The sequence below is a fragment of the Lupinus angustifolius genome, chromosome LG16, assembly GCF_001865875.1.
Source record: "Lupinus angustifolius cultivar Tanjil chromosome LG16, LupAngTanjil_v1.0, whole genome shotgun sequence".
In the NCBI taxonomy this organism is placed as follows: Eukaryota; Viridiplantae; Streptophyta; class Magnoliopsida; order Fabales; family Fabaceae; genus Lupinus; species Lupinus angustifolius.
In genome coordinates, this window is record NC_032024.1 from 10,288,376 (window position 1) to 10,296,166 (window position 7,791).

The following is a 7,791-nucleotide window of genomic DNA, read 5'->3' on the forward strand; positions in this document are numbered from 1 at the left end:
ATTGTCCTCCTCGTGATCATCTTCTTCATCACTTGAAGCCTCAGGTTGAGACTCCACCTCTCCATTCATCATGATCATTGTCTTCCTTGTTGGATATTGAGAGGCAATATGTCCAAGGCCTAAGAACTTGAATCATTTTACATCTTTACTCATTTTATTAGCCATCATAGATTGTTTACCTTGACTTGTAGTAACGACTTCCTTGGAATTAGGTGTAACATCCTTTGTTGATCCCTCCTTCTTGAGTTTGTCTACACACTTTGATGATTGATATTTTGAACTAGGCCGAAGGAAAATTTGGACTTCTTCATCCTCAATTGCTCCTCCACTTTGATGGCTTGTTGAACCAAGTCATCCAACTCAACATAGTGTTGTAACTCAACAATATTTTGAATGTCTTGATTTAACCCATGCAAGAACCTAGCCATAGTGGCTTATCAATCCTCTTGGAAATTCGACATTAGCAAACCTAATTCCATTTCCTTTAAATACTCATCAACACTCTTAGACCCTTGTGTGAGTCTTTGAAGCTTGTTGTGAATATCTCTTTAATATGAGTTAGGAACAAACCTTCTCCTCATAAACAACTTCATTTCATCCCACATATCTATTAGTTCAGCACCAATCCTCCTCCCCTTTTGAAGTTGATCCCACCAAATCAAGGCATACTCCTTGAATTCTAATGCAACCACTTTAACCTTCTTCTCCTCTTTATAAGAATTACAATCAAACACTTGTTCAATTTTGAACTCCCACTCAAAGTAAGCCTCTACGTCATTCTTCCCAATAAAGATTGGCACCTTTATTTTGACCCCCTCCAACTTATCATCCTCCCTTCTCCTTCCCATTCGTGCCTCCTTCCTTTGTCTCCCCCTACCTCCTTTATCATCTGAATCACTTCATTGCATATGTTCACGGTAATCAAGTCTCATATCATACTCCAATCTCATTTGCTCAATTTGTCTTCGGAGAGTTCGATATTGTGTTATCATCATAGGATGTAGGGTTGTTGTCCTAGGGGATAATGGAGAACTATCACTTTCATTATTGGAATGGATGGAATGGTTTGACATTTTTCACTCGCTCACATGTATCACTCACTTTTTTGTTTGTGGAAAATGTAAAAAATTGTGTATCACTCAACACTCTATCTTCCAAGGCTTTCATAAGTAAACCAAGTATGGAACCAAGAAAATTGTGAAATAAAATCACCCCAACTTTTCAATATGGAAATGTTGTGACTTGAGTTATACCCCAAAAGAAAGAAAGTTGATACTTTGTAACAAGAAGAAAGAAATTAGACTAGAATTTCGGCCAAGAAGAAAGATAAGCACTAAGCAAGAGACTAGATCTTATGCTACTTGATGTGAACCCTTTTTGGAAGGTTCTTATGCACGATCTATATTGGTTGGTTTTGGCCAAGCTCACGGTTTGATTGAGCCTTTCATGAATGAGTAAGCAGTGGAAATGATTAAGTAAATATAAAAGAAGATAGAATAAATTTCAGGTGATAGGGTGCCACAAAACTTGAGGTATTGATAAGCCAAGGTGATGCTCGCCACAAGAATAAGGTTCTTGATAAGAACTTTTAATATTGGTTCAACCAAGAAGGTTTGGAGAATGCACAATGCTCTCACAAGGAATAATCCTCAATTCAATATGAATTATACTCAACTTAACATGTTTATTTCCTTGTGATCAAGCATACATATATAGGAAAGCTAAACTTGGATCCCACAAAAAAGAAAGGACAAGACATTAAAGTCCTAATTTTTGGTGATCCAACATAGGATATCATTTGACTCTTATACTATTCGTTCACATGCTTAATTCAGGTAACATGTGCCTTATTACAATCAAGAAGAGAATTAAAGATATTAAGAACATAATGAAGAAGACATAGGATTCTTTGTGAGACTTGTAAGTCCACGACTTGATGAGTTGGTCGGCCTAGGATTCCTTGCCTTATTGATGCCATGGTTAAGACATGAATCACATGGTGAAATTCTTGTCTTAACTTTAAGTTATATCTCCACAGTTGAAGAATGAATGTTAAGAATATAGGATTCTTCTTCCAAGTGTATTCCACGGCTAGAAATAACTCCACTTTGAGCACATGGTGAAATATGAGTTAATTGACCATTTAAATGCGTCCCACGACCTAGAATTAATGAGCATAGGATGTCATCTTCAAGTGTAAGCATTCCCTCAGCCAAGTGAACTTCTTTGTGAGCAAAATTGGTCTAGGATGTCGTTTGGACCTTTGTGTCCAGCAATGCAAAACTTCCAACACCTATAAGTTGGTGTTAAACCTCCATAAATGAGGACATAAAGGCTCCAACAAGCACTTCAAGTTTCCCACAAGAAACTCTTTCCCAACAGTTCTGAATTTGACTTACGATGTCGTTTGGTGATTTATGCCCAGATGAAATATGCACCAACGGTCCAAACCTGGTGTAAAGCCACCATTAATGAATCATTTAAGGCACCAATGGTCATGATTAAGTTACCCTCGAGCATTATCCCTCCAACAGCTCCAGAATACTTTATTTATGTTCCAAGAAACATTAAACATAGTGAGAGTGTCGTTGGTTCATGAAAAATAAGAGTTGGCCCAAGCATAAAGTGTCGGTTACACTTTATGACTTGTTTAATGCCACACGAGCCATTTTACAAAATAAACATTATTTCTGGGCAATTTTTTTAAATAAAATATAAAATCAAATATGCTAAGTGTTGGCCCAAACTTGGCCCACACAATTATTATTGAAATTAAAAATGACCCACACTAAAGTGATGGTTAGGCCTCACTCGGTCAGGCCACGCCAAGCGCCACACTTGGCACGCTAGGCGTAGGCTCATCGGTCAGAAATCCTGGTAATGCGAGATTGGCCCAGCGCTTGACTCAACACTTGATGCGCCAAGCTCCTTGCCTCGGTCATATGCGCCTGATGCATATAGACTTGTGCCTCGGTCAGGCTTGGTGCCTGATGCACCTATCCCCATGCCACGGTCATAATTGGCGCATTGGCCAAGTCCTTGGCCTATCTCATGCGCATGGCCTGGTCCATCTTTGGCTCTGTCAAAACCATGGACGATGATGCAATTGAGCAGCTTGCCATCCCTTTGGGCTAAGTTCGGCTCACCATCATAGATCAACCCTATGAGTTGTCCAAGGACAATTTGTGCCATTTTTTCTTGTGCCCTTGTCATTGGTCCAGCCATGCCTTGAAGGTCATCGTAGTCAAGCTTGGTCTCATTGGGTATTGCATCACTAACCAATTACATCATACTTCCAACTACATAAATCTACAAACTAAGAAGAAAAAATCATTGTAAGATTATACAACAAAATCAGATTCCAAACTTCTCAGGTACTGAATTTAGGACTCAATATATTTTTCTTGGCTTCTTTGGTCTTTTTTATATAAATATGAGTTTTGGCACCTGCGCTCAACGCAACAATGGTGTGCTGAGCGCACCTCATTTCGTAACAAACCCTTCTCCTGGCTTCTTCCACGCTTGGTGTGACTTCCACACTCATCCCTTTTTGCGTTGAGCTCAACTCATTCGTTGAGCGCATATGAGTTGATTTGTTGCTTTTGCATGCTTATGCCATTTGGTCCATTCTTGGCCCAACTTGCCCTTTTTAGCCAAAAATAATCATGGAAACTTGAAAAGTAAGATTAGTACAATTTATTATGGAAATCTTAAATATAATTACATAAAGTAAATATTTAGAGTTAAGAGTATTAAATTATCCTTATAAATTAATGTAATGTTGACACTTAAAAAATTTCAGTTTAAACTTTTTGGCAAGTCATGATGCAATTTTTCTTTAAAGTTTTGTCACTTTTCTTATTATATTTATTTGATCTTTCAATTTTTGTGACAATCCCAAAATGTATAAGAAATTAGATGTTGTTAGTTTTCTCTTATATCTTCCATTGTATGTTTCCGAGATAAATGTGTAGTTACCTATTTTTCCGTGCAAAAATCTTGTTTATATGTTCACTTCCAAATACATATGACAAAATGGGTTGTTCTATCTATTTTATATACATGTATTTATTAGCAAATGATCATAAAATTTAAGCGGGTGTGACATATCCGTATTGTCTTAATGGATAAAATTGTATGGTTGGCCTTTTTAAACTGAGCTGACGGACATGCAGGACCTAGATAATGATAAATAATTTTAAAAACAATTCATATAACAAAATAATAAGAAATTAAATAAAATAGTTGATGAGAAATATTTTTTTTTAAATTTAATATTTTATATGAAGTTTAACAAATCACATTACATCACAATTTGTTTGAGTCATTAAATCATATTACATGTAAGAGATGACAAAAATAAATCAGACTCTTGGATACTCATAAAAATACCTCAACATATATCCACAATAATAACTTATTGGTGGGAATGACTTTTATAATAAACATGTCATGAGTACCTATATATTTATAAAATTATTCTTTAATTAAATATTTATATATATATTATACTTATTATTATCTGCGTTATTATTATTATTTCATAATAATTTTAGTGATTTAACTATAAATATAAATTTATCATGTATATATTTTATTACTCATGAAATAAATATTGAATGATATAAAATATATGATTAAAATAGGAAATCTGATTGTTATCCTTATGAGTACACACAAACTGCATGGGTATTTGTAAGAATACTTGTGTCATCCCCTCCTAGTTGCTATCTTTTTGAACCATAACTTCTTTGAATTTTTTCCCTTTATTTTCTTATATTACGCTTGTAAACTGCTTGGAGGCTTGCCCGTTTTGGTATCTAAATTTTCAGAAGTGCGTACTTTGGTTTGTGTTTTCTGCATTGAAAATGCGCTACCCGAAAGGGAACCTATCAACCTGCAAGCCTTAAAATATAGGCCTGCTGAAGTAATCCGTCCGGAATATTCCACTCTAAACATTTATTGTGTAGAATTTGTGAAACTATATTTGAAAAAAATCAAGTAATTTTCAATGGCAAACACACTCCTAACAAGGGTAGGGTCTGCCATCAATGACATAAAATGATGTGATAGTTGTGTGGACCATTTTGCCTTGATGATAATATAGGAATTTTATAAATAATGATTTGCATACATGCCATTTAAGGTAACTATGAATCGGTAGACTTAGCTTGACTTTGTTAGCTGTATTTGTGTATGAAAAGAAATTGCAAATCAATTCAAGAATGCTCAATCAATTAAGCCGGCCCCTCAAAGGTGAAGCAATCTGTGCTGGAGACCACTAGGTATATTAGAACCTCGAAAGTGACCAGTAGACCCACACCAAGATATTTTCCACTCTCCATATGTTTTAGCAAAATATCCCTAGATCACAACATCGAGTCAAAATCCTCTTCAATATTAACAAAAATATTTTTTAAAAAAAACAAAGCAAAAGCAAAATAAAATGAGACTTGTATCTTTTTTCTTTATCATGAGATGACATTTTACACAAAACTAAAAGCAAAAATAGCATATTTCTCTCTCTATTATTGGAGAGGATTTTGATTCCGGAAAGTTTCTCATTAGTGGTTGAGAATAAGCTTTGGATGGCAAGTTGTTTACTTTTGTTTTGGTCATTAGCATTAAGATCTTGATATCAAATGTGAACAAACAACATATAGCCAATGAGAAAGAGGTTAGGAGAGAACTATCAAAGGCTTTTGGTAATTGGGTGGAAGAGAAAGAGGGACTAATAGATGAAGAGATAAGGAGATTGGGATTAAATGGCGTTGCACAGTGGCATCGGTCGGCTTCAAATTGTCTTTGTCCCACAACGAAATTTGTTGGACCCATGTAACCATTGCTGACTGAATCAAGCTCTGTTTTGCTCAACGTTTTCCTTGATGGTTCTATCATGTATGATATGATTTAAGAGACAATTTTTCATTTTGAGAAATTAAAAGGATTTTTACCCTTGTCTTTTTTATCTTCTTATTATTCTTATAAATTTTGGGTCACACACGCAATGTTTAAATATATTATGATTACTAATTTAAATACTCAAATTATAATGATCTAATTCAAATAAAGTTTATATCTATGGAAAATTGTCATGAAAATTATTGATGCAACAGAAGCGATCGTTGGCCAGCATTGACCACTGTTCTTTTGTGGTTGATCGGAGTGGTCGGGCTGGAGGCTCGGGCAAGGACTCTTCTGGTATCTAGATGAAGTTGACTTGGACCCGCCAGTGGAGGTAACTGAAAAGGTTATCCAACGATCAAGTCAGTATGAGACTACAGAGGTAATGCTCAGGAGCAATATGTAAGAAGTGAGAGTAATAACAATAAGTGGCAAGTGATGAAAAGATAAAATAGATGATATGTGATCCTACCTGTTGGGGGAAATCCCTATTTATAGTGGTTGAGATGTAAGACGTGGTTCTAGTGGGTATTGTTGCCATTGCCGACCACTCTAGTCTGTCGGGGGTTACCTTTCCCATGTCATGTGGATTTGGCAACACTACAACATTTTTGACCTATGTCAACGGCTGAAAACTGTGGCCAAAAGTCAAAAAACCGTTCTCGTTGCCAAAGACAACGGTTTTTTAACTATGGTAGTCTGAGGCGTTGCCTTTTGTTTAGGCCACGGTTTTTTGACTTTTGGCAACACCTTTTTAAAACCGTTGTCTAATATTTAAATAGACAACAGTTTATGTGCAATGTCAAAGGCAACAGTTAAAAACCGTGTTGTAAAAGGAAAGTACAAAACCGTGGTCATTGTGTTTATAGGCAACGGTTTTAAAACTGTTGCCACATTGTATAAAGGCATTAGTTTGAAAACCGTTGTCATTGTCTACATAGGCAAGAAAACCATTGTTTTTAGTCCTCCTGTGTCCATTTTGAAAATAGATAATTGTTGCATTTGCTACACCATATATACAATCTTTAACTACTCTAATGGATATTCATAACATTAATTAATTTAAAACATGAGTATTTGTTACTCTAAATTTGGTGAACCAAAATACAGACTTATGTTCTTGAAAGTGGCAAGCATCACTCCACAAACCACTACACTACTAGTCATGTCATATACAGTTATATCCATTACTGTTTAACAAAATATAATCATAATCCAAAATAGGAAATCTTGATTCATTCCCATCTATACTGTATGCGGCAAATTGTCTTCCAAATGATTTTGCTGCAAATAAAGAAGTTATAATATTGTTAGCTTATATATGAATGAACATCAAGTTTTTCCAAAAATAAATATGCTAAAGTAGAGTTTGATATTTATTATATAATTAGAGTTTAGTCTTAACCATGTTACAACCATGATGATAGAAATAAATAAGAAATTACCTTATCATTATTTGGAACATGTGTCGATGTAGAAGTACCCGGTGTTGATAACATTGTTGCTAATGCCTCCACATCTACTCCTGAGTTGTTTTGATTTATGACATTCCTTAGCAAAATTTGAATTTTTTGTTCCATTGATGACATTTCTTGCTTATGTTTTGCCTCCATTTCCTCAACTTTATCATTTAACAATTTCAATTCATCAGCATGTTTTTTCTCAATTTTTACTATTTCTTCTGTTCTTTTCAAAAGGGTGGGTGTGGTAAATCTTCCATGACACCGAACTCTTCCAGGCTTTTCTTTCTCAAACACACTCTGAAAATCTTCATCAGGTTGTTGACTAGAATTTTCAATTAAATCTTTAAGTTGTGCCTGACATTTTTAGAAGCAATCGAGTTAGCATAAAACTATATTTTTGTTCTACAATCGAGTTGTGCCTAAC